The sequence below is a fragment of the Anser brachyrhynchus genome (genome assembly GCF_964034855.1).
Source record: "Anser brachyrhynchus genome assembly, chromosome: 4".
Lineage (NCBI taxonomy): Eukaryota > Metazoa > Chordata > Aves > Anseriformes > Anatidae > Anser > Anser brachyrhynchus.
The window spans coordinates 32871323-32899313 of NC_137698.1; the positions used below are offsets into that span (position 1 = coordinate 32871323).

The 27991-nt window shown below is 41.0% G+C and overlaps 1 protein-coding gene across 8 annotated transcripts in view; it reads right to left on the reverse strand.

Annotated features, from left to right (window-relative positions):
• Nucleotides 1–27991, reverse strand: part of LOC308194001 (uncharacterized protein) — a 143520-nt gene that overhangs the window by 91445 nt on the left and 24084 nt on the right. For all 8 annotated transcript variants that reach the window (XR_013950164.1, XR_013950165.1, XR_013950166.1 and 5 more), the window contains exons 3-4: nt 13192–14688; nt 9819–9930 (exon numbers count right to left, since the gene is read on the reverse strand). The gene's annotated coding sequence lies outside the window, so the exon portion shown is untranslated. The remainder of the gene's footprint in view (nt 1–9818; nt 9931–13191; nt 14689–27991) is intronic.

The following is a 27991-nucleotide window of genomic DNA, read 5'->3' on the forward strand; positions in this document are numbered from 1 at the left end:
GAGGGGCCCCAAAGAAGCTGATAAGGCTGCAGCGTTCCAGCCACTAGACAACACCACCTCCTTCTGGAAAGAAAAGTCAGCAACATGGTTTTCCAATGCAGGGAAGAAAATAAAATAAAATCACTGCAACTCCTTGAAAACAGTTGTGACACAGCCTTCTTCCCTGAGAACAGGGAAATAAAAAGTGAATTGGGAAATTCACCTTATGAGTCACATGCTATGTATTTCTACATTAAAATGAAAACAACGAGGTGTTCAGAACTTGTTCTAAAAGATAGAAGGACACATGAAGGTTGTGTCCAGGGGCTCAGCTGGCCCAAAGAGCCTGTGTTTGAAGCAAGATCACCGCGACTACGGAGAAATTGGGTAGGCACGTGAACAAGCTTTTGCTGGCCGATCAAGATTGGGTCTGCTTTCTGGTTAGGTTTCACAACCCATGAGGCTGTCTCTGGTACCCAGCCTAGCCAGCGCAGGGAGAGCTGTACTGGAGGGTATGCGTGAGCACCTCATCCATCTGGTCTAGTGCCATAGTGACGGATTTCCGAGAATACAACCTGGAGGCTGCTTTTGAAGTTTCAGACCTATGGGGAGACCAAGTGAGCAGATTGTGTCCAGAACCCAGGACGTATGGAGCTGAGATCATTACAGTGTCATTCCTACCGCGGTGAGCACTGAAAGGAGTCCAGACCGTTATTGCATAAGAGTCAAGCGTTTTCCTGGCAGTGACAGCGAAGAATATGAAAATGTTGAAACTGAATTTATTCTCAGTTTCAACATCATCTCTCAGAAAGAGTCAACCAGCAATGGAATTTCACGGAGGAAAAGCTCCTATAAAACTAATAGCTTTTCACTCTCTCTCTGTCAGCAGATGATTAATTCCTGGTGCTGGAGGTGCATCTGAGTGACTTAGAAGAGCTCTGGAAGTCATGAGGAAGCAAGAGAGGTTTCGACAAGGGCTTAATCATTCTATTCTCAGGACTTGTTCCATCCAAATCTCCACTGAGTAGAAGCCAGCAAGAATTTTTCCTTAATAAAGGCAAAGGAAAACGTCAAGATAATCTTCGTTTGCATCTTGGGATCTCACATGAACAAGAAACTAAAGCAAGACAGATTAAAAATGATTTTTTTTTTTTTTCAAAGTCAGATGCCTGATGTTAAGCACCTAAATATGTTTTCTGAATCTTGTGTGTATACTCCTGGTGCCAGAATAAACTGGCTGCTTGGGGCCTCTGAAACGTATGCCACATAGTCTGACACATTAATTTAGAGTCATGAATTTAATTAGAGTGACCCAAGTTAAAAAACTTTCACTAAACTATTCACCAGTGATTACAGGGGAAGAGAAAGAGAGAAAGAAAAAAAAAAAGAAAAGAAAAAAGAAAAAAAAGAAAGAAAAGAAAGAAAGAAAGGAAGGAAGGAAGGAAGGAAGGAAGGAAAGGAAAGGAAAGGAAAGGAAAGAAAGGAAAGAAAGAAGAGTCCTATTTCTTCAATCTCCCTGTTCCTATGTTCTGAACAAAACAACACCCAAACACAAACCCTCACTTTGAAGCCCCAGCAAACTGTGGCACTTCTGAAAACGCATTCCCCAGCCCCCTTTGCTAACTTGTGGTAGTCGCTGCAAAGTAGCTCTCAATATTTGTGATACTCCTGTATCAAAAATAGTGCAGAATAATGGAGAAAGAAGCAGATATAAAGATATTTCCCGAGCAACCATTTATATCGAGTACCTTCTAAAAGCCCTCTGTGCTAGAGCTGAGAACACAGAGCTGAAAACATACCATACTTTATCACTCTCTTCAGAATTTAAAAAGTATTAAGAATACAATATAGATCCAGCATGTATGGACATAGATTAGAATATTGTAATTTTTTATTCTATTTAAATATTTTTTATCATTTTTTAAACTGCCCTCCAAACATCTGGAAATTTTCTTTAAAAAAAACCAACAGTCTTTTTAGCAAGCGGTAGAAGAGCCAAAGCTTTCTTTCCAATCAAAACATTCTCAAATACTGATTCCATTTTTTCCAAAATTTCATAAATATTTTTGAAAAATCCTCATGATCTTTCTTTCTTTCTTTTTTTCCCCAAATAGAAAAGTTTGGTTTAAACAACACTGCCACTACAGACAGAGAAAGTCCTGCTCCTGAGGGAGATATTCAACAGTCCTCATACACATTAACCATTTTCTATCTTCATTGCCCTTCATTCAGTCCATATGTTTGACTTCTGCAGTGGAAAAAGCAGGTGTCCCTCAGAACAAATTGCCTGAAGCACCTCTGGAGTAGCTCTATCTGACATATGATCTATACATGGAACCTGGTTGACATGCTATGGAAAAAATAGCTTGTGATCACCTAATTAAAGACTGTATAATCACGCAAGCAACCTTCAGTCAGCGCTGGAGGTTATACTAGGATGACTTATCAAAACCATTTGTCTTACTGAGCTTACTTCCTTCACCTTGACCTTTTTGTTGCTATATTTGGTCCCATTTCTGCTGTTCCACCTAGAAGGTCTTCCTATTTTCCCCAGGAAAATATTTCAGTCCTTCCCTCTGCAGACAATGCCTCCCAACTCATTTCATCAGCTCATGCTTTTAGCATGCTGTGACTTCTGATGACAAAGTTATCAATGGGACAACTACACAGGAACGCTTTCCAGATGGCACAGAAGGAATGCCACAGCTTTCTTCCTCCAGCTCAACCCTTGCCCTTTCCGGAGGCAGACCTGTTGCTTCTTCTTTAACCTGTTCCTTACCACTTGACAGTTTGTGTAGAAGTACCCATCTCCCTCAGATTATTTCAGTCTCCCACACAGCTCAGTGGTACTGAAACCCTGCTAGATTAAATCTCTACATTTTACTTCCTCTGAAAATGAATTGTCTTGTCAAAGAAGTATCAGTTAACCTCGGAAAATTCATCTTTGATAAACTCTTGTTTTTTTTATGTGTGTGTTGTGGGTTTTTTTTTAAGTCAATTTTCTACTTGCCTTTCTATCTCTGTTCTCTCTCGGTTTTTTCAAATCCTTACATACTACTGAGGTCACACTAATAAACTGCCCAGATGATTTTTTCCTTACTTCAGTAGAGTGTGTTACAGGCATTATCCCCCAGTCATAAATTGCTACCTTTGAATTAATTAAATATTGAAAATCCTTTCTACCAGACCTGCAATTTCCTGTGACAGATCTCAGACTTATGACATGGACATTAGCCAGCTGCTCTTCCACCACAAACATGCTCATTTGTACTTCTATAGCTACTCCTGTCTACGTTTGTCTCCACAGTCTACCTTATAACATATAGCCTCATCATAAAATGAAAGTAAAGTATTCTTTAGTTTGAGGTCATACTCAGACTACATCAATCCTCATTCCTTTAACTGAGGGAAGAGGGGATGTCTTTTGCCCCAGCTTCTAAACAGACTCAAGAAATATACTCATTTTGGAAATGGTCTTGACAAATGGTCATGCATGTCTTCAAAGGGTTCAGATTGGCTACTGATGGCAATGACCATACCTTACATTGTGCTATGTGGCAGGAAGGCCCTACACACAAATGCTCCAATCTGAAGCTTTTTTCCCCCCCAGAATTGCAGCAGAATAATAATCTAAAAATAACATTTGGTCCAACAGAGAAATTAAAACATTGATTTCAGCTATCAATGTATTTGACATTTTGAGTATTTATGTCAATAAAGACTGACCAGAAACCATTTCAATGACTATCTACCTAACCTGCTGTAGCATCCCCGGAAGAGCTCCGTCTGAGTAGAATAGCCTGGCTTGCTGACATGCCTGGGACTGAACCTGGTGTTTCTGCAGAGCACTTCATCCTCTTCCAGCTCACCTGAAGCAAACTCAGACAGCACTGTGCAAGCGGTATAGCCCAAACCCACCCATCACCTAGCAGACAGGAAAAGCGCACACAGCAAATATAGGAAAAGTAGAGACAATTTAATGATTATTTTATGTTTCTCGTGGAAAAAGCCATAGACAGCTATTCATTAAATCCCCAAAACTGTCTTCCAAATTTTTCTGTTTGAACATGTAAGGAAGATCCTCCCTTCTCTGTCTCAATCTCCTTCCATCTTCACCATGCCAAAACCCCAGATCAAGCTGCATTTAAGCAATATACAAGGAGTAATTTCAATCCACTTAGTATGTGTAACCAAATAGCTCACTACTCAGTATATTCCAAAGTTTGGGAATGCTTGCGAAGCTGCCACATAGCTTTCAGTGCAATGCAGAGCTCTGAACTGCCAAAGAAACTGGAGGTTCTTGCCATTAAATTGAGGTCCAGTGTGTCACAGAGTGCACATTGTTTTGCCTAATTAGAACCTGGAAACAATTTTTTTTTTTTATTTTTATTTTTTGTAGAACTGGTGAGTAACCACCGAGAGACCAGATTCACTTCTCCACATTAGTACTGAAAGAGATTTTGACAGTGGGTTTGGCCCTCTAAGAACCATCTGCCCTATGATACCATCTCCGCTCCTAATTTCCATATATTAAATTTCATTTTAAAACAGCTGAAATGCAGGATGCTTTTTTCCTCACATCACCCCTCTGAGGAAACCATTGCTTTTAGCTTCCATAAGGGTTTTATGAAAGACTGAGAGAGCAAGACGTCCCCATGACAACCTCTGTAACGCTGGTCAAAATGGCATATTTTTAGCCAGTGCCCAGCACATTTTATGTTTAAACTAAACGCTATGTCTGTGAGCCATATACCCATGACAGATGCTTAATTTGGCAGCAACATGACGGTGTTCCCAGGTGCTACACGCTACAGCAGAGCTGGCAGCAGGCTTTTGTGTCAGGGCCTTCTTGGCACAATCACCTCCAAGCGTTCCATCCCTCTAATGATTTTGATTGCCTCTCTCCGCATCTTTTCTAACTTCATGATGTACTTTTGACAAGAGCTACACAGCCTACTTGAGATGCAGCTTCAAGTGGGAATTTGGTCAGAGCGAAAAAGGGATCTGACTTAACAGATTTGTGGAGTAAAGTAGTTGTAAATAAGCATATGCAAATGTGAATGCACTAATACATTTGTCAGAGCTTACTTCTCTCCTGCTGTTGCAAACATTGCAACAGAGCATGTTTTTTTGGATTGGTAAGGTATACCTTCTGATCATGAGCTGTACAATCCTAATGACCAAACAAAACAAACTGGGTCAGTTTAATCCCTTGAGCTCTCCTCGGACAGGCTTCCTGATTACAAACAAAAAGTAGGGCAGCACCTCTTCGCTAGGAAAAAGACAGAGGAGTCATAAACGAGCGTACAGAAGCCATGGGCTAAACTGTCTTATTAAAATGTGTTAAGCCTGGCTAGCATACGTTATCAAGCAGAGCCATCCCCCACTGGCCTCAGACGTCCTGGAAAAGGGATGCCCAGTGGGCTTCTCCTCCCAAGGTGCTCCCCCACCTCCCTCGCCAACACCCCTCTGAGGGTGCAGGCAGTGCTGCAGTACAGGCAGAGGGACAGACCCAGATGGCAGTCGAACACATCAACCCTGTGGTGAGGCAACCTAACTACAACTGCCAAGAGGCAACAACAGGAGAATACCCTAAAAAAAATCTTTTTTTTTTTTTTTTTTCCTTCTGGCATGGGAGTCCATATTTTGTGAAATACTGGTAATTTGCAGGGCAAGCAGACAGGTTTTTTTGGTCAAAAACACAATATTTTTTCAAAAAGCAGGTTTTAGTGAAGAACATTTGACCAGACCTTCTTCCAGTTTCCTGCTCAGAAAAGCCTGTCTCTCCCTCATTGCCCCTGGACTCACATATGCCAGAGACTTGTGACTTGGAGCCACCTCTCACACTGCTTTCTAGCTTTGGTCTTGTCAGCAGAGAGGAACAGAGATATGCAAAGAGAGAGAGTAGACAGAAAATAAGAACCCTTTAAAAAGAAAAAAGAAATAATGAATACACACAGGCAACTTAGAAATGGATTACTACAAAATGATACTGACAGATGTCCTCAGAAATAGCCCATGGTGGGGAACTGGCTAGTCATACAGAGCTGGCTCTCCTTAGTCCCAACTATTGAGCTGTTTTCAAGCTAAAATTGCATGAAATATTTTCCTAACTTTACTTTTCCATGTATATAATAACTATCCACACCACAAGTGTGTTTCACAATTGCAAAGTGGGAAGAGGAGATATACACAAGACACTCTGTATTAAAATGTGATTCATGCTATGAAAAACAAATGAGAGCCCTGGATCTGACCTAGTTGTGAAGTAATTTCAAGTGATAATAAGACACCAATGATGAATTTGTTAAATCTGGAGTACATGTGGAACTCATCTGAAGCCTAGAGCCCCAAAATAAATACACTAATTTCAAAAGTGATGCAATGTGACATTTGGCCCATAAGCAACTTGCAGAGGACAGTCTAGCCTGCAACTATATTTTTTGTAGACATAAGTTTGGGAAATTTTTAATGCATATTAATATTTCTTGTTTACATATTTGTTCAGTGAGACAGCATTCTCTTCCCCAGTTTAGAGACAGCAGAAGTCACACTGCTGGGTATAGTACAGTGTCTACCAGCTCTAGATGATACATACAAACAGTGTATGAGTCTTTTAGCTCAGAAGAAAGACAAAGACAAAAGTCTGGCTTTATGCACATGATAATTATTATGAATCAATCTAGCATTTCTAATATCTAATATCATGTTCAAAAAATGGCTCGGTCCAATCTGTACTATAATTGAGTTGTCAATATGTCCATAACAGGCCTAAAGCAGTTAATCATCTGAAATCTTTTCCAGCACTGCATTTCTATGATTTCATCCCACCAAGTATGTGCTGCCTTGTTCTGAATCAAGCTCCAATGTGCCCAGCATGTCCTTCATAGATTCTGTCTAATCTCTTCTTGAAAGACCTCAGTGACAGCAATTCGGCTACTTCCCAACAAAGCCTGTTCCAAAATATAAGCCTTCTGGATATGTCTACACAGTATCTCTGTTTTCCATCTACTACATATTTTGTATTTATAGTTCTTTGCAGTTCTTTGCAATATTCATTACTTGTTTTTATGGACATGATTTTGCAATAATTTAGCCCATTCTCGTACACTGAGTTCTGCCTATTCACTGAGTAGGGAACTTAGGGCTCTAAGATGGACTTCTTTATTCTGTTCCCAGAGCTAGGAGCATACAAGTCAGGAGCAGAGATGCTGCGCTTTGAAGGACTCTGGTGGACCTGGACATACGTGCTTCTGATCAATGAGGCTCATCTATATATAAAACTTATTTCAGAAGAAAGTAGAGCTTGAACCAAAATTATTCTCTGATAACTCTTTGGCTAGGCAAACCTTTGGTGGCTAAAATAGAATGTCAATTTGCATCAGTTTTCAGAGCAGGAAATCTAGATGCATCCTCCTCATCATCGACAATATAATTTACTGTCAGTCTGCTTGCTGCCAGTTTTGTTTCTAAAAGGTTTTAGCTTTACGTAACTCAAGAACATTCGTCAACTTAAGTCAACAGAAACTTTGTTCTCATTGTACAGCCAGCAGCTGAAATATATGAATATTGCCATGTAATATAGATAATGTCTAAAGTCAAATCATTTTCTATTCCGTAGTTTTTGCTTTGTCTCCACAGCATCACTTCTTTTCTTTCCCATAGCCTAATACTAAAGTGCAAGGTAAGAGTTAAGATGTCCTTTTATGCCAAATGCTGATAATTTGTCAATAAAGGAGGAGGAATACAGATTTACTAAGGAGGCAGATGACAGACTCTAAAGTAGTCTGACAATAAAAGGAGAAGATTCTAAATTTTCAAGGACTTTTTGGAAAGTTATTTTAGATGGCCAATGCAAAGAGAAATCAGGAAGCAGGAGGCATATGTTACATTGCATTCACAGCACAAGGCAACACAACAGCCTAAGGGCAATGAGAAAATTTTTATACTGCTGAAATGGTTCACAAGTCCTCCAGTAAAATATTCCATGTCAGGACAACAGCCTGACTTGTTGGCCTCTGCTGATTCATATTCTTTCAAGTTAATACTGAAGACAAAACAACTGAAAATGAAGTTTTGACATGTACTTAGTTGTAAACCCATGACTGTCTGGCCAAAACCCCATGCAAGTCTTTATAAAAAAAAAAAAAAAACTCATTACCATTACTCCCTTGCATTTACCTTTCTCTCTGAAAATAATATGTTACTGCTGAGACTTAAATTCCAGATAAGCTTCTGGAAGGGTTTTCAGGCTAAATTCACTTTTTTGGATATTCAAATGCACGCTATGTAATGAACATGGGACATAACCTAAAACTCTCAGAAAAAAATAAAATCAATTTAATCTTAATTAACTAACTTATAGCAATCATTTTCTTATGAGCACTTTTAGCAAATGAAAACCTGTCTGAAATAAATGTTTCTATAGATTTCATAAATCAGGAGACATGTTAACTTTAACATCATCTCTGAAGACTTGCCATGCCTGTAATCAGCCATGTTAGTAAAAAAAAAAAAAAAAAAAATCCCTACCCACAGATACTTGATGAGCACAGCTATTATAAATATGTGGTTCCACATTTACAAAGAATATCACACAAGACAATCAAGCATTGTGTTGCTCCGTCACCCCCTGAAAATCTCTCTGTTCTGGAAACATTAATATTTCCTTCCTATAAAGAATGGCTCAAAACAAATTATAATTCCAGTCCATATACTGGTGAAGTTTCAGAACAAACAGATTTAGCACTGAAAGGGCTGTGGAAAGGCAAACAGTATGTTTCACCCTCATCTATATTGAGTCTCTTCTATTGTAATTTAGTATTGTAAAAAAAATTAAAAATTTAAAAATCTGATGTGCAAATTATATTTCCACCCGTACAAAGACCACTTTACTTTGCCAGAAGAATACAAAGAAGACCAGGTAAATGAAAAGCAGCCCAGCATTTATATATGAAGTCTAACTGTCTCCTTTCTTCTTGTCAATAACATGAAGCTTCTGAATAATACCTGAAGACACATTTTTTATAACACAAAGCCCACATGTATGCCTGTCTCTACACAGTTGTTTGCATTTCTATTATTATGACATATACCGGGGTAGGAGTTAACGTCCCACATGCAAACATCAACTTCACATCCTCAGTTACAGTGATGTGTGTTAAAAAACTGGCCTGGGCTCAGTATTACCCCTGCATCTCCACAATCACTACATCAGAACTGCAAGCCTGGTCTCGAGGTGACCGCTCTAAACCACTTCACTGCGTAACATCCCCACAGCTACCAACATACATTTACCAAAGACCCCACCGAGAGGGTGCAAAGAGGCTCACATTAGCTTAAATTTCATAGGCATTTTCTGCAAGATCTGCAGACTCCTCATGAAGTCCAGGAAGCACAGAGTGCCCTGAAGCAGGACAACTACCTAGCAATATGCACTACCCTCCCAATGGGATGGGATTATCCCCTCCGGACACAACCTCTCGTAGGAGGCCCACTGGAGCAGGATTCGAGCTGCCCTGTCCACACTGGGGCTCCTTACAGTGCTGCCTTCTGCCTCACAGGCACAGCCACCACGAGGTGGACAGACTTTGCACGTGTCTAATAAGTCAACGTTATGATGGGAAAAGTTCACCCAATGCCAAGAGCTCCAGCAAAACCGTATAACACTTCATTTGTGTGCTAAAAGCTCAATAGGGATTTAAATGAATTAGATCCTTGTGCACAAGAGAAAGTTAACCCTTGCTGAGGAAATATTTTTTATCAGTAGGGCAGAATTAGATAGGATATATTTCTTGGGATGCAGTTTCATCTGAATGAAAATTAAATGACTGACGTACCCTGTCTCCGAAAGTTTCTTTTTCATAATTTATTTCTTCTCTTTTGTTTTATGAGCACACAGTGCCACCAGGGTCTTCTTTTTCTTCTGGGTAGCAAAACCAAAGATAAATTCTAAAAACAGAAGAAATAAATAATATTTCAGAACACTCAAATTCAAGGCTCTCTCTCTGGTTTCACTTGAAACAAACAAACAAACAAATAATAAATAAATAAGAATAATAATAAACTTGTTACGAAGTACAGTAAAAGTTTGCCAAGTCTCTTTAATGACCCAGAAACTGATTATGATGTACTGAATTTTGCAAGTTAGTAAATCTGCCCACATACACGACCACAAAACAAAGCGCTAGGACTGTTAACAACAGGATTTTTGTTCAAAATTACTTAGGTCCAATGGCAGAGTGATTCCTAGGGAAATTTTTTGGTGGCTAACTGGATGACACCAACAGCATATATATAAATTATTTGTAGACACCACCAGATGCTTCTTCAGTGGAAGATTTCTGCCAGGCATGCCGCAGAGGACTCCGCTGTCACCCCTGGCTCTCAGAAAACTATGGTGAGACCAGAGGGCTGCCATCTCCTCTTACCTCTGTACTCATCAGTGTAATTGTGTATGAAAATAATTGTCCTTTTATGCTCACTTATGGAGCAGAGCAGGACAAAGTCAGGAAAGTTGCTCTCAGACATATCATCCTTGTTTTTCACTAGCACAAGGCATAAGCAGGACCTGACCCAAAGTCATCCCAAGCCAACTGATATCCATCCACTCAGTTCCCTGGGCTTTTGCGTGGGACTAAACACAGAGTAGCACAAAACACAGCACCATTATTTTTCACACACCAGTACACTGACAAGAGGTCACAACTGTTTTAAAGGCACTCTTGCTGTGCCTACCAAAACCAAGGGGTGTTAACCGTAAGATACGACTGAATCTGGAGGGAAACAGGTTGGAAAACAAAAATATATTTGCTACTGAAAATCCATCTTTGCTAACCAAGTTTTTCTTGCTTTCTTATTTAAGTGTTTTGTGTTTCCCTTGTCAGGAAGCACCAGACCTTGGGAACAGACGTGCCCTTGGGTAGACTCATGATTTGTGATGTTATTTCTTCAGCCTCTGCGGGTCTTCTTGACAAATTTCTGTCTGAATTGTATTCCTTTCTGAAAGAAATATGCTTGTAAGTCAGTCAGGGTTTACAAATATCTCACCAAGTCAAGTGAAGTCCAAGTGGGTGAAAGGCAGTTTTATTTTCCTGCTATGAATTTTTCAATCACACCTATTTTTATGTTAGCAGGGGAAACTGCCGTGATTTAATAACTACAAGCCATTTACCAAACATGAACTCAAACAAGTACTTGTAAAGAATAAAAACAAATGCTTCACTCCAAAAGGTATGTTTTCCTTTTAAACATGTCTTCCGTTAGAATAGAAACATAAATTTAACTGATTTTTACATGATTTTTTTTTTTTTTTTAACAAAAAGTTATTCCCTCCCCCCCATCCCAGATGGCTAGATGTTGACTCAGTGCAAGGAACTTGGGAGGTTATACAAACAAGAACCTAGTTTGACAATCCATTATAACTTGGCTAATACCCCTCTGTTGCCAATAACCAAGTCTCTGCTAACACTTTCATTCCTTTCTTTCTTATTTTTGCTGAGTACATTGCGCTCTGGTCAGCTGAATCACCAGAACCTCTTTTCTTTTCTTTCAACAGGGTCCTTTCTTTTAAAGCCTCTTATGGGAAAAATACTTATTTCTCAAATGCAGCACTTGAAGGGGTTTGCTTCTTGCAGGTGAATTTGCAGAAATGTTGATTTTAACAGCAGTGGCAGGCATGGTTTTCCCTCTGCTCTCCCACTTCCAAATGGCAGCGCCATGCAGGGAACCTGTGCCCAGCTGTGGCACCCAGCTCCGCAGGCCTGCCCCCCAGCACTGCTTGATCAAAAATCCCAAACTGCAAGCTGATCTTAACAGAGATGCCAAAGTCCTGAGTCTGCCTCATACATAGTGCCTCAGTCCTAGCAAAAAACCTCCAAACAAAACAATCCTGCTAATTCAGACTTCCTTATAGGCTTCTTTATGGAGACCTGAACTACAACTTTTAAAGCGGCATTGTTTATTTTAAATTATTATTATTTTTGGTTTGCAGGGCGGGGGGCACAGCATCAGCCTGCTGGCTCAGCTTCTCCAGAACCTGAATCCAGGTTCTCCGGGGGGAAGCCTTGGAATCCCATCCAGACACGTGGCAGCACAGCAAAACAGCAGTCCAGGCATTGATTCACAAGCTGCGTGGTCTCGTATGGAGAACACACAGTTCCACACTGGCACCTGCCTGTCAGTCTAGGTGGCTCTGGAGAGGCTTTGGCACAGCTGCCCCATGCAAAGGACAAGTTCCCAGGGTCTGCCACCCCAGGAGCCGCGTCTGCAAAGGAGCCCGCCGGGGCGCTCCAGCCCAGCGAAATCCAGCTTTGTGGTCTGGAAACCTCCAGAACAGGCTCTCTAAACATATGGTGTTATTTTCACGGCACTTGACATTCTTCTAGGATAGTTCAAATGGTACATTCATGTTCCCAAAATTATGTCACTGCTTTCTGCATTTAATGGCTATAGTTAATCATCGCTCACAGCTCTCCCCTGTTCCTCTTTGCCTGCGAGAGCACCACGAGACGCCTCCAGCTGTGCATACTTCACCCAGAGCTGCTTTGCACGCTTTCTGTGCTCCCACTCTCGTGTCGTCCCACAGGGCTTGGGACTCATGAAAAAACAAGCAGTGGTGGGGGCACGCAAGCCCTGCTCCTGCCAGGCAATGCATTTCCCCATGCCGATCTCCAAAGCATGTCGGAGCCGTGCATCTATCAGCATGCCTCGCCTCATGCTGGGCTAAGGTAAGTAAAGCTTGGCAGGTTTGCATTTCCCTGCAGAGCATTGCTACTGCAGGCGGGAGTCCCTCCCAAGCTGATGAATGATGACTTCTCCCAGTTGGGGTCTCTTTGATGGAGCAGAGCAGGACTGAATAAATAAACTCGCCTCCGTGGGAATCAAAACACTTCTGAAGATTTTGTAAGCTGAAGTTGAATACAGGAGCAAGGATAACATTTTGAAGAGATCCTAGATGTCCAAGGGAGAAGCTTTATTTATCAGAGAAGTGGCTTAGGAGCTCTGAAACTTATTCCTACCAAAGCCCTCAGGTATATGGTCTTAAATCGCTTAAACACCTACAGTCCTTGTGGCAGGAGGGGCAACTCCCAAACACACCGGTGGTGCTGGGGACCACACTCCATGGGGCTGTCAGCTGGACAGGATGTGCTCCTAACTGCGTGGGCAGAGCAAGTGCAACTCCTGCTGCAAAATAACCCAAAAAGGACCTACCTTGTGAGGCACCTCTGGCACTGTGGAGGAGAGTGGTCCAGCTTTGGATGGTGGAAGCATCCTAAAGGGTAAAGAAAGCAGTGGTGGAGCCAAGTGGTCAGGGAGCCAGGAGACGTGGAGGGAGCCAGTGGAGAGAGCAGCATCCAATTCAGCAAATCCCTTAAGCATGTGTTTAAGTGCTTTGCTAAATCAGGACCGCAGGGCGTCCACACAGATGGCCCTGGCAGATCTCGGGCTATCTGCTAGCACCCCACGAGGTGAAGAGGGGCAGCTCAGTGCCCTACAGCAACGGGCGGCGGCAGGTGAAGACAGCGTGGGGACACGGGCAGAGCCTGCAGCCTGCTGTAGCAGAGATGGTCTGCATCCAGAGGGCTGGTCCTCAGAGCACTTCACTTCTGTGGGCAGTCACATTGAGTTATTACCGTGCAGTATCTTTTCCCTTTTGCCATGTATTTTTTTTTGTGTGGGTTGTTTTTTTTTTTTTTCCTTCCACCCCCCAAGGTTGTTTATTTCAAATTTCCCATCTCCACTCTCGACGGTGGAAAAGCTGTAGCCTACATGTGTTGTGCAGATCCCTCACCTCCCCCCTCCAAGGGTTTCAACAACAATCGGTTGTTTTCTGTACAGCAAGAGGGATTACAGCCCTGTGGTATCTTTCCACATTCTTTGAAATCTTCCCCTCTCTCGGGGGAAGAATCTGTTTCTGATGTTAATGTGGTGCTACGTGTTTGTAAAGCATTCTGGTCCTGCCTGCTGTCACCACAACAAGATGATAAATTAAGAGTTTAATTTCAGTTTAATTTGCACATGCAGATTAACAAAGGCAGGCGACAGGGCAGGAAAGGACAACAGCAACACTAATATCTCTGCCTCACTCACTTCACTCATGTGTGTCTCTGGGGGCTGTAATTGCTTTGTCCTAGTGTTGATACACAAAAAGCAAGAAAACTGAAGATTTAGTAGAGTCAGTATTATTTTGACCCAGATATTATTGAAGGAGAGAGTTTAGGAAAGACTTCTTGGCAGCAGAGCTAATGCAAATCCTTCCCATTGGCTTTAAGTTTCTCCCCTTCACTCTCAGTGCTACAGAAAGCACCATGTGCTGCCTTTCTGAGGTATGCCCTTAAACCTCATTGATGAAGGGTGGTGGATAAACAGCTACCCCAGCGCTGAGTGGATGGGAGCACAGACGTCAGCAGGCCCTCACAATGTGGGCACGAGCCTTCCCAACAAGCTCTGAAGGAGACAACCCCACCGCTGCTAGAAGCACACTGGTCCCCTGCCCCACAGCCGTTGGGGAGCTGGGAGGACACTACTTCCAGCCATGGTCCTATTCACAGTTTCCACGTGGAGAGCTGGCCTCATGGATCTTCTCAGGCATGACCTTTGTGGAGACACAGGTGGAGGAGAGCCAGGCTGAGGCCTTGTGGTGACTCCTTTTGAAGGCAGCTCCGTGTGTCCACTTGCCCCACAGAGGATACCCAAGTCCCAGGTCTGCTGCAGAGAGGAACAAAAGGGTGTGAGGAGGAGGAGGAAGGGCTCTGACAGCAGAAGGTGCTAGGCAGCCCATAAGACCTTAGGAGACAGGGTTGCCCAAGTCCTCCTCCATGTTTCATCCCCAGAGCGGTGGCTTTGGCTCTTCCCCTTTCCCACCAGCCAAGGCAGTAGGGACGCTCCTCAGCTTGGGGTGGAAGCAAAGCACGGCAGTCAGGTGCTGAGCCGCTGTGTAGGCCCCACACCACACCTCTTAGAAGGAAGAGATATAGTCAGAACATGTTATAAAGAAAATGACCAGAATGGAGACCCCTTGGATCTCGGCATGACAGCTTAAATGGACCGAAGCGTTAAAAATGGAGGAGCCACGTCTTGGCTGCAATGTATAAAAACTGTGCTAGGCATCAGGAACTTTTCAAAGAGTGCTAATTTATAGATGCTTTTCTAAGGAGGACAAGTGAGTATATTACTTTTCTTTTAAAGTGCAGCTGCAACAGCAAACCACACGCACGCTGTAGGTTTTATAACCTTGCTAATTTTCCATAAGTCTTGGGAGCTATTGGTGGTAACTATAAAGTTATTTTGTTTCAATCTAAGAAGAAAAAGAAAATTAAAAACAAAAGGATTTGTTTTCAGAGTACAACTAATGGCTGAACTAAAGAGGTATCAACTGATCTCCACAGAACAGCCAGCAATAGCAGGGAGAATATTGTATATAATTTACTCAGCATTCAATTCAATGAATTGGATTTTTAATCTTATTCCCATCCATATCAATGGGAAAACTGGACACAAAGTGTGCAGGGACAAATGACAACCTAAGGAAATGCCGGATGAATCAGTAACCATTTTGGCTGCATGCAGAAAATCTGTAGCCATCAGAAGAGAGATCCTGGGAGTATTGCACTGGATGAGGTACTCGCATGGAGAAGAATCAACTCCCAGCTCTGCCACACATTTCCTTGCATTGATACTCCCACTTGTAAAACAGGCAGCTACAATATAAGTTCAGTGAGGTGTGCAGGAAACTCAGATACTGCGGTAAGGAGGAGCATGTAGATACCTAGACTGAAATCCTCATCTTCTGTTCCCATCACCACCTAAAGCACCTACCAGTCATTTCATTTTATGCCAGCTCTCAAGGTTTGTAATGATGCTTCTGTCCCATAGGAGAGGAAAACCAAGTCTGGCATGGCATCATGCCAAAATTGCTCAGCATCAGGGTACAGCGTAGAAGACTTAAGTCCATCTTCCGATTTTACCAGCAATAGAGGAAACTTTTGAGTCAAGAAGAGTAGAGCTCTGACTGCAAGTTTGCCTAACTACCTGTGGAAAAGGGGTAGGAGCAGCTTTCTCTGCAACTAAAACATTTGCAGGGGGCATAAAATGAAAATCTACTCAAGTTCTAACCACAGTCCACATTTTTTAACAAAATATTTTAGCCATATCTTAAAATGAGACAAGAGGAGAAGTCTGCACAGAAAGGTTTATATTTAACTTTAACAGACTGAAAACGGAACTGAAGATTTTCTCTCTTCCACTTTTCTGCAATTTTGTTTTTGCTCGATGGTTTCAGAAAAAAAAAAAATCACTGTCAAACCCCTATGGAGGTCCAAAATGCTGCTCATGTTCCAAAATCACCGGGAGAGCTCACATAATAAAATATTTGTTGGAAAGGCACCAGGGCATATTAAGTATAGAGAGGCAGCCTTAACTCTCACTTTCCATACTTTCATGTGCCTGAGTCAGAACCTTAATGTTATTTGAACTATACCCATACTGTGGATTTAACGTAAAGCATTTCTTCACCTATCCAACACCATTTTTTTTTTTAGTCCCACGTGTTATTATCTCATTAGTTGAGTTATTTTAGCTTCACTTAGCATGCAGGTGATATTGCCAATTTGCTACTTAGTCATAAAACTATGTATCCTTTTATTGTCATTGGAGTTTTACAAAATATGTGCTAATACTACCATCCCAAGATATATTTTACTAGCTGAAGAGTATATAATTAAGCATTTCATTACCATAATAAAAATGAAATTGTATGAAGAGAAAATTGTAGAGTTTTGTATGCTATTCTCATTTTGTGTAATGTTATTCTAATTTTCATTTGCTTCTGATTCTATATATAACCTGATTAGCAAACATCACATGAGAGACTTAAAACTAAATGGTCTGGAAACGGGAAAAGGAGTTAAGTAAGTTCATAATGTCACCCAGAGTTCTGCCAAAACAGTTTTTAAACTGTTCCCGACCAAGGTATAAAAATCTGTGGCTAGCTATACTCATCAGCACAAAGGCAGTGATATCATCAGCTTGTTAATATATCTTCCTTTTTAGGGCCACCAGCGGTCAAGAAGAAGATTCAGTGTGTTGGTTTTGTTCCATAAATAGTTATTAGCAGAAGCACCCAGCAGAATGAGGGAAGAACATTAATATCCAGGAACGAGTCCATGTTGCAATGAAACAGCAACAACAGAAACAAAGGCTATACACTGTTTTGTCCTTAAACCAAGCAATCACCCTCTGGCTCACAGAGAAAACACAACCCATTAAATGAGAGTCCTGGTAAAGCTCTTGAGAACCTTCTGCTTTCTGCCCTGTCTTAAAAGACACCAGAATTTCCATCTTTATACATTTCCCTTACTTCTTGTTTAGGGAATACTTTGTGTAAGTATTCCTTGTAAAATGTGTTGATCCTGAGGTATTTCAAATAAATATGCTGGTTTTATTACATGTTAAGATTTGTTAAATTATTATTATTGCTCAGAGCCCAAGAGTTTAGGAGCCCAAGAGTTTCAGGTGAGTTTAGCATGAAAGCTTAGCATACACAAAAAGAAAGTCAGAAACATGCATGATAAAAGTTGAGAATGCTGACTGGAAGCTATATGGTCATTCACTGAATTCACAGAAAACCAATAATCTTGTTAAATTTTACAAATGAAAACTCAGTATTCTTGAGTTAGTCAGTGCGGCTCATGATTCATGTTGGCTAATTCCTGTCTTTCATATCTAACATGGAAAGCTTTATGAACTTTTTTATATTCCCTCCGTCTGAAACAGAGTGCTGCTGTAGCACACATGAAATAGGTTTCCTAGTCTACAGCCTTCACTTTGTATTCAAAAAAATACTAGTTGATAAAAGAGGACAACATAACATCAGGTGAGATGACAAGTAACGAATCGGTTATATTACTTCACAGAGAAGACTTTCTGTGTGCACATTGCTGAATTTTCAATCACAGTTAATTTACTTAATAAGACTGGTGAAATAATACGCAAAAACACATTAGCTCCTTTGACTCTGTATGGGATATACAGACAAATGACTCTTTGCCCCAGCCCCATGAAAAGAGACAGTGAGACTGAGCCATGGTGACTGAATTCAGCAAAGATCCGAGTAAAATTAAGAAGAAAATATCTTGCAGTGTTGGAGTGTAACGGGGGAGGGGGCTTCAAAATAATTCAAAAAGATAGGCCACATATTATTGGTCTTAAAAAATGTCAGTCCGGTCTGCCAACTCAGCTCTGCTGAACAGTAACTGATAAAATAGGGTCTTCAAGTGAACAGCAACTAACTTCTGGAGCTTACTACTGCTCTAGCGCACCTTTCTGTGTGCGTACCATGCACTGGAGTTCGTCTCAAGGAAGCTGCCCACAGCTGTACACAGCACCCCTATTTCCAAACAAGGAAACAAAAAGGACATTTATAGGGCTTTTTTTCTCCTTCAACCAGAGACACATACCTCACAACTAGCACCCCTACGGCTCACAGGAAAACAGTCACAACTAAGTTAATTCTGCTCCCAAACAAGTGCTGTTGCACCACTGCCATCATCTCCAGCTCCAGCAGGTCCATTGCCAAAACCAGATAAAGATCCTGACCCTCACATACCACCTAGGTACAATTTTGTGGAACTGCACATACCAAAATTTAAGAACGATTGTGCAGAAAGCCATACCACATCTTTTCTGAGGAGGAGTCACTGGCGTGTGAATACATAGTAGTACCACTGTGGCATGGACACAAAAATCTATGCATGCCTCCTGTACATGTAAATGAAAACAGTACAGATCCTCGTTGTGAGTCCAGTCCTGCTACCTTTTATGTATATCATCTTCACCCATGCAGAGAAAGTTCAGCAATTACCCCTGAGTGAGCAAAACCATAAGGTTCATATGCATTCCTTAAACCCAATGAGAAACAGTGCTCTGCAGTGGTTACCGCACAAGGACTCAGCTGACTCAAAACCTGTATTTGACTTTCCTGCTGATAGATTGTGTGATCTTGAGTACCCAATTTCTCTGCAGGTTCTGAAAATGGAGGGTATAGGTGCCAACTATACACTGAGATGCATAGGAGCTGAGCATTACAGCTGTTTGTGTGCAGAATACAAACCTTAAACACTGATTTCCATGGCTGTAACCACACTTCCCTGCGAGCGCTGACTTTCATTAGCACGGCATGGAATTATAGTCAGTGTCTGGGTGTGAAAGTCCCATAAGAACCATACATTTCTGTAACTTATAGGCCATGCCAAAAGAGAAGAATTTGTTGGAAGAAGAAGAAGAATCTCTTATAAATGATAATTCTTCATTTCTTCTTACTGTAACTAATATCCAGCATCACTTGCCAGTTATTTCAGAGCACCACATTTCTCAAAATGAAGTTACACCATAAAAGTCTGGTGAGGTGAAGCTCATTAGTGCAAGGTATCCTATACTGCCTGACAGAGAACTAGCTATTAGATCTTGCAACATGCTTTGATTATTTATTTAACTTGACATTAAAGTATTTAATGAATAAGCAAAAACTAAGATGTTGCATAGTATCGTAGCATCAGCTGTCACGTAAATTAGGATTGCTCTGCTCCACAAACACTGCAATCCAGAGCTGAATGTTTCCTCAAGACTAGGTCAGCTGAAGAAATACCTCCTTTAGGAAGAAAGACAGTGGATAATGCTCTCTTTCATCTGCTTCTGCAATTCCAGTCACCTTCTAGCTTACATGGCATGAGAAAGTGCTTTTGAGAAAGCCTGCTGCAATATAAGAAATGAACACTGGGAGTCTTGGAATTGCTTAAAAGTGAAATAAAAATGTAGCTATCAAATTCCTCAAAGCCACAGGCTTCAGCTTAGGGCTGTTCGAAAGCCCACTAAAATTAATATGAATTTACTGATTTGCTTTATGAGCTGCCTTTGATAGCCATTGTATGTGTAATATGAGCATAACAACATTTTGGATTCAATGGGATATACCCCATTTCTCTCACCAGTTCCAGGAGAGCATCAGGGATACTGCGTGATGAATGCACTTCACTTAGCTGCAATTCTATTGTCTCTCCATTTCTGCAGTGGATTGTGCAGCAAAAGCTGGTTTCCATGATGAGGAGAACAATTCAAAATGAGTAGAGAATAAAAGCGAAACAACTGTTATTAAATTCAATGTATATTTATAAGGCTATTGTTTCTATCTAGTCCCTTGAATATTCTGGCTCAGCAGACGCCCCTAACATGTCATCAGTCTGACTTTTCAGCAGTCCAAACAGAGGACATCACCATTAATGTAATTGGGTAATGTCACATATTTGTTCTAGGGCAGTGTACTCTATAGATTTATGATACGACTGTATATTCTACTGGTTTATTACCAAAAAAGACATTAATCACCATGACAGACATGAAGCAGTACTATTCACACCCTCTGTACGGAGACATCAAGTAGACCCATTGCTAATTAGGATGATGACAGCCAGGAATTACGTTTAAAAGCCTCTGTTTATTCCCCACTTCTTAAAACTATTCCTCTGTTCCATCTTTTTCCTTCTTCACAAATCTGGTAGTAAAACATTAGGCAGCCCCTTGTGTGACTCTGCTAAACAGTTCCTTGTTAGCAGACGCATAATAACGATGATAAACGACGGACAAGAAAGCAGGCACGAAGCTATTAGGACCTGGCTGTGCACCCTCCGCATACACGCAGCATTCATCTAGCACTAGCTTGCTTTCCTAAGCCAGGAAAACAAAATGATGCAGAGCAGAAAATGGAAATCATTCATGACGTAATAGTAACCTGTGTGATGCCTTGGAAGTGCTTAAACAGACATTAATATTTTCTTTACAAAAAAGAAAAAAGAAAAAAAAAACAAAAACAAAAACACCAACAACACAACTTTGTGCTATCTTGACATATGAATGTCTGCTTACTTTCTTCAGGCCTTTTCAGAAGACACTAAAACTCTGTATTACTTCACACACCACACGGGCCTTAATGCCTGTCTGAGAAGACGCATCGATGTTGTCCTGCACACAGCGATGCAGCCAGCAGGTTCTGGGGAGGATGGGGCTGAATACTACGACACTTTTTTTTTTTAAGTTCTGTTTTTTAAACCTCTAAAAACAGGCTAAACTTCTGGTGAATTCTTGCTTGTGTAGAAGGAAAATTTAAAAAATGGAAAAGACAAAATAACCCAACCTGCTTCCACGGTGATTTGTCATGGGAACTTAGCATAATCTTGTGTAAGAAACTTGACTAGGAGTGTATAAAGTTACTTTGGATGATTGATATTTGGCTTGCTGAAAGAAGTATGAAGATGACAAGGAACTTGTCACATCCATACCTGAATGCTGGAGACACTGAAACCAAGTTACACCGGAGAGTGAACTGGAGCTGTGAATGCTGAAGAAGAGCAGAAATGAGCAGAGTTACCCTCAAACTTGTGATATCAAGAGGTAATCAGCAAATCCAGAGACATAGTTGAGGTGGACTTATTTCCACGGATAGCCCTTTTCCTGCCTCATTGGCCAGATTAATGAGCTGATAGGTAGTGATGATAAATTTCTTTAAAAGGCTTTATTGGGAAAAAATGGAATGTTAACTTCTTTCCTGTTTTCTGAAGTCTGAGGTTTGTGTGTTCAAGAAGTCCTGCTTTGAATTAATCTTTTATCTGAAGTGGCTGTGGATTTTTTTTTTTTTAGACAAAACATTTTGATAACATGCTTTGAATATGTTTCAATAATCATTTCAGAACAAACTATCACTGACATTTTCAGGAGTTTAAGTGTTGGAGAAGCCCAGCTTTTCCACAAGTATTTTTTTGTTTTGGAAGAAGCCCATTCTGGAACGAAAACATTTATCTTACAAAGTTTTAAGACAGTCATCTGATGATTCTGGGGGTTCATTCTTATTTGAGATGTTGATTCTTTAGTGTAAGAAAGATGTGCTCAAACAGAAGAGCTATCTAATAATAATAATGAGGAGTGTTAGAGGCAATTTGCAGCAGTGATTTTCCTACCAAGAGCCCTTGGTTAAAAGTTCAAAGGAAGAAGTCAGAGCAGAAAAGTCCCCTCTTCGGTCTTTTTGACCAAAGACCATACCTGTATAGAAATTGATGGCTTGTTAATATGCACACTGTATCTTAAAACAAGCATTTTTTTTCTCCTATCTCCTCATGTTGAAATTAGCCTTTTTGATCTGCCTACATTTTGCACCTTTGTTTTGCTTTCTTTCAGTGGCTGGGTAAAAAACAGTTACAACACAGCTGCATCTATTGTTTCCTTTAACCTCCATGTTATTTTTACATGTTAATATTGAATTAACTTCAGGCTGACAAGAAGACATAACAGAAGAAAAAGAATTTTTCTGCCTAAAGTTAACTTAATATACAATTACAACAATATAATGAGAAAGAAACGGTGCTTTACAATGAAAATATTCAAATAGTTAAAATAACAACACACACATTTCTGCATGAAGAAACTAAAACCCTTCACAGGTAATCTTGGACCTAGCCCATGAGTACAGAGCAGATAAGAGAGAATATCCACTGCCAGGACATTAACAACAAGGGAAGTTCAGTTTTAAAAGAGCCACGAAAAGAAAAACATGAATAGCTCTTAATGCTTCTCATAGCAATGAAACAGCCACTTAAATGGAAGATGGAAATTTAAAAAACAAATGAAGTGTAACTTCGATTAAGGATCTGTTTTTCAAAGGCATTCATCCACATTACGCGACTGGTAGACATCAGTCCCTGTAGTGCAACATGTTCATAGTCAAGCTCGGATTTTAGGGAGTACATGATGTTTTGATTGGAAACTGGATATAAGGAGATTCCTTCAAACAATAACCAAAATGAAGACATTGACATGAGGAATTCAGCTGTGGTTTCCCATGCAGCTGAGGCTGTCTAGAAGCTCACTGACCACAGCAGGGCTGCTGCTTTCCTCCTCCCAATTTCTCTGCGGCTACCCCAGCCCCAGCCTTGCCCCGCTGATCCTTCCCTCCACCACCATCACTCACTAGAAGGCAGAAACCAATGCAAGATATCTGCTTTGGGGTTGCTTTTCTCTTTTACCTATACTTAGCCATTTTGGTGAGTGGCAGAGAGTACCAGGGGCAGCACCAGGTGCAAGTGGCATAAAGAAGGTGGGACAGAGATGGTCTCACTGACTACAATGGGTACTTGAATAGTCCCATATTGAAAGGGAGGAACACATTCATCTTTGCCTATCTTTGTTCTACGTTTGTAGGTGTACGTCTATGTACATAACTCTTTCTGGCAGCCAGCCATCTCTTTTGTGGTACATTGTATGCCTTGGTTAGGGAGAAATAAGGCTTACGCCACATTTGTTATAAGAAAAAGTATCACTTAATAACTACTGAGAGTCCCATCAAGCCTCTTATCTTCCACTTGCCCGCAACATCACTTTACTAGAAGAGCTGTTTGGCTCACTCCCCGCTGGCCTGTATGGCCAGGTAAGGCCAACATGAAACAGCAGGAGTTTGGCAGCTTTAATTCAGGTCACAGCAACCCAGCCAAAACCAGAGCCCATCCTTCACTTCACGGAGAATTTCAAGCTATGCAAGGTTAATTACGGACAGCAGAAAGGTGAGAATGAACAGCAGTGGCACCCGTCAAGCTGAAAGCTGTGCTAGATTTATAAACAGGTTCTGTATTCAATTAATGCTCTTGCCTTTGGCGCGCAGAACAAGTTTGCTCAAGAGCAGAAAATACTGCCTAATACAAAGCTGCACACTGCAGTGCTTTATTCATTTTTCTCACATGGAACTGAGGGCCTAATTAGTTACATTAGTGCAGAACTAATAGCACATTTGTTATAATGGCTGTTTCTTTCCTAAATGTTTTACGTAAAGCTCACAAGTTTGATATTACTGTATGCTAAAAAAAAAAATAAAATAGAAAAAAAAGCAAGAATACTCTCTTCCTCTTCTCTGCTCTTGATAAAACTTGGTCTGTTTGGGTTCATTTTTCTGCCTAGATGATAAGCTGGAAAGATTTTCTCTCAGAATAAAAGATACCAGACATACTTATTATTCTATGTGAAGGTGGTCAGGAACAAATTCGTTCTAATCACTGATGTTGTAACATTAGAGTAGCAGTGATTGTACTTCAGTTAGAGATCCCATAGTTATTTGTAGAACAGGGAACATTAAACGAGATAAAAATGTACCCATTGGTTTGAAGAAATTCATAGGTCTAGAGGGAGAAACCCCAGACAATAACACTAAGATGGTGATGTATGTTAATTATATGAGTAATTACATAGTATAGACCCCAATGTTCCAGGTCCACTCTTCCATATTTTTCTTGGTGTGGTATTTATTCCACTGAGACTGTAACTAAATATATCTATATCTAAATATATACATATATACATATATATATATATATATATATCTCACCTCCACCCCTGCTTGCTCTTTCAAATTGTGATATATGAATATTTCCTGCTGATAGGAAAATGCCCATCTGTGGTGGACCTTTCACTGCAGCCCTCAAAACTCCCTGCAGTCACAGAGAGCAGAGATACAATAACCCATACATAGCACATGCCTAGCCCAAAGCTTCCACACAGTCACAGTTACTAATCACAGCCATTGATGCTAACAACAAATTTGTCCAAAGACTTCCAGTAATATGCTGGCGTTGTTACATCAAGCAGGTCATGCAACACTTGACAAATATTAATGCAGATTTCACCAGCCTCTCTTTACATAGGGTTATGAAAACCCAGCAGGGATGAACTGTTTCATGCATAGAGAGAGCTCTTCTAAGCCAAGAAGAGAGTCTACACGCTAGATTTGATTGCTCGACATCCCAAGCCCTTCTTTTAAATCACATTGCTGATGTTATCCAAGTGCACCTGGGGTGCAGAAATTCTCCCCACTCTGTGCCCTGGCATCCCCTTCCCCTGTGGTCAGAGAGTTGGGCTCCAATGCGAACAGGAGCATCACTATGTGGCATGGGAAGATGTGGCATGGGAGGCATGCCTAAAACCTGCTGGACTCAGTGCCACAGGGAAAAGTGACTTACCTGGGCATCACAGGGACATGGCATCAAGAGCTGCCCAGAGGTGCAGAAACCTGAGCAGATCGACAGCACTGAGCAGCCATCTCCAGTCCCCTGGAATTTGGACGTGGAGTACTGACATTAGGTTCTGGGCCTTTAAAATTAATAATTTGGAAAATAAATATACAGATAGGGTTTTTTGTTGTTTTCTTGTTTGTTTTTGATTTTTTTTTTTAATCAAGATACAAATTTTCCTTAGAACAGTTGCTTTGTTCTTTTATTATCTGTACATGAACTATTCAGGGCATTTGTTTAGGAACTGTAAAAATCTGTTTTCTATAAGCAGCTTGGCATTCTGTCTTTATTAGCTACAACAGTTATAGAGAAAATATTGTGCTATCAAAAAGAATCATTATTACTTCAACTTTATCACACCGGGTGATTACAACTGGGATAATTAGAAGCTAATTTGAGAGGAACCAAAGAGAAAGTAGAAGTGGAGCTAGAAGTTCATCAGAGTGTGTCTGTATTTAAATCATCCCTGGCTTTCTTGCTTGCTGTTGAACAGCCCTTTAGAAAAGTTTGCTCCTGATCTTTACTAAAGAGCAAAAATGGGACACTGCACGCTTAGACATGAAAACACCAGCAAGGACCTCATGGGGAATGGGCAATGGGGGACCTTTTTTCAGCCTGATTTTGCATTAGGGACTGTTTGGAGACATATTTTTTCCAGCATGACCTTCTCAGAAAATCCTCCTTGTGGGTTGGTGGTGGTTTTTTTTTCTTTTTTTTTTTTGCCAGAATACCATATAACAGCTCAGTGTGTGAAATAAGCTATTACCAATAAAAGCATTTTTATGGCAGGATAAGGGAAATTTATGCTAGGGCTTTTGCTTGTTTGGCAATGTGGCTGAGAGAAGAACTACAATGGAAAAAACACATTTGCTACACCTGACAAGTATGTGAGGCAGCTCTTGGCTCCCGTCCGCTTCCTCTGATAGCATGTCAGAGGGTTTGGGTCTGTAGGAGCATGGGTGCCCTGTTCAGTGTGGCTGATCTGATCCCTTCCCTTTTGCCTGTCATCTCCCAGAGTCTGCCACCAGCGTGGCATTTTAATCAGACATTTTGGGTCTTCACCCAAACACTGACCAAAACCCTTTGAAAGACAGGATGTCTTTGCTTCCACGCCAAGGAGACCTCAGCAGTTTTGCCTGGTGCACTTCCACAAGGCAGAAACCAGAGACCCTTCCCTTCCAGCCCCAGGAAGCCAACATCTCCAAAAGAAAGCCCTCCTGTGCGTGCCTGCTGTCTGCAGGCATTGCTGGATTTCACCGACTGCTCGACATGCGTAAAGACAAAAGGAGTGAGGGCACGACCAGACACACAAATGCTAGACACTTGGCAACTGCCCCATCTCTGTTTTCTTGCTTCCTGTTTAATAGGTCCTTCAGGGAAGTTTATTGCTGATCTATGCTAGAAAATTACTCATATAATTGAAACGTCAGTGTAATGTTGTTTGCCCAATATAACATTTTCTTCGGGAATTTCTGGATGCAATTATCCCTTGTGACTAATAAAAACAATGGCTTAATTGCAAATATATGGTTAGAAATGTCATTTTATGTGTAAATATAAAATACTTGTTGTCTCAGCCTTTCAGATCAAATGGACTGTCCTTCCTGCAAGTAGCCACAGGAATTCAAGGCACACAAACATGGCAGCAATGACCCTGTCTCTTATTTTTTTTGATAAACAGTAAGCCTCCTCCATCGCCTGCCCCTTGGCTGGTTGCACCCCCCTTTGTAGCCCTCTCCATCAGCTCCTTCTGGGCATCCAGACCTCAAGGCATCTTTAATCCACTGGCAACAAAAGCACGGCACCAGCACAAAGGAGAGGGGTCCGACCACACCTCTGCCCTGCCTCAGTGACCATCCTTCATCTCCCCTCCACACAACGAGGAGGAGGGCCATGGCATGGCCACAGGAGCTGCTCAGCATCTGTCCCCCACTGATGGACAACAACACCTCACAGAAAAAACACCATGTAAATTCTTAGGCCATTTTCAGTTTGTAAATTTGGGGATGAAATCCATTTGATTTTATGTTTTTATGTACACATCCTCCAAATTCTACCTACATAGGGATGTAAAGACAAGAAGGAATCAGAGAGAAAATATTCGCTTTTGAATCCCTATAAAATCCCCATTTGCTCCTTTTTAAATAATTGTATTTTGTTAAAAAGAAGAAAACTGTTTTGCAGTCCCATTTTCTGAGAAATAAGAGCTACTGGCAAAATATGACTGAGGCTTAATAGCATTCAAACTTGATACAATCCGAACAACTTTACTAGTAACCAACCATAAGGCATTAATAATTTCTTTTCAAAATAATTTTAAAAAACTAGCACTCAGACAATGCCAGGAAGTGACGTAAAAATGGATAGGTTGGGTACTCAGCCTTTAGCACTAAACATGATGGTCCTTAGCTCATAAAGTGAACAAATCATGTCCTTCTGTCCCAGACAACATGAAAGAGGATTCAATATGAATAACATAACACTGTGCACATGCATTGAAATGAATTCCCACATTATGTCATCAATAGGCTTATTTTTTTATTATTAATTTAAAGAGTTGGAATATAATCCACTAATATTAAAGATAGGGAAAAAGAAAAAAAAAAGCCAGACCTCGAACTAAAATAAGTGTTTTAAGCTCCTTCCAGTCTGTGAGATCACTGGAGCCTACACCTAAAGTGCAAGGATGTTCTCTCCTTACAACAAGCCAAGGCACCACTGGACTACACTGGAATCAGAAAAAAACCTGGATCCCAGTTCTTGTGCCCACACTTCCAAATGATTCCTCTCTTTACAATAGAGGAAAGCTGTCTCCTAGCTCTGGAGACCACAAAGCCAGAGGAAGCCCAGATTCACCCTGAAACTTTGCAGCTGATGCTTTTCCTTTAATTTATCATGCAGTGAATTCTCTT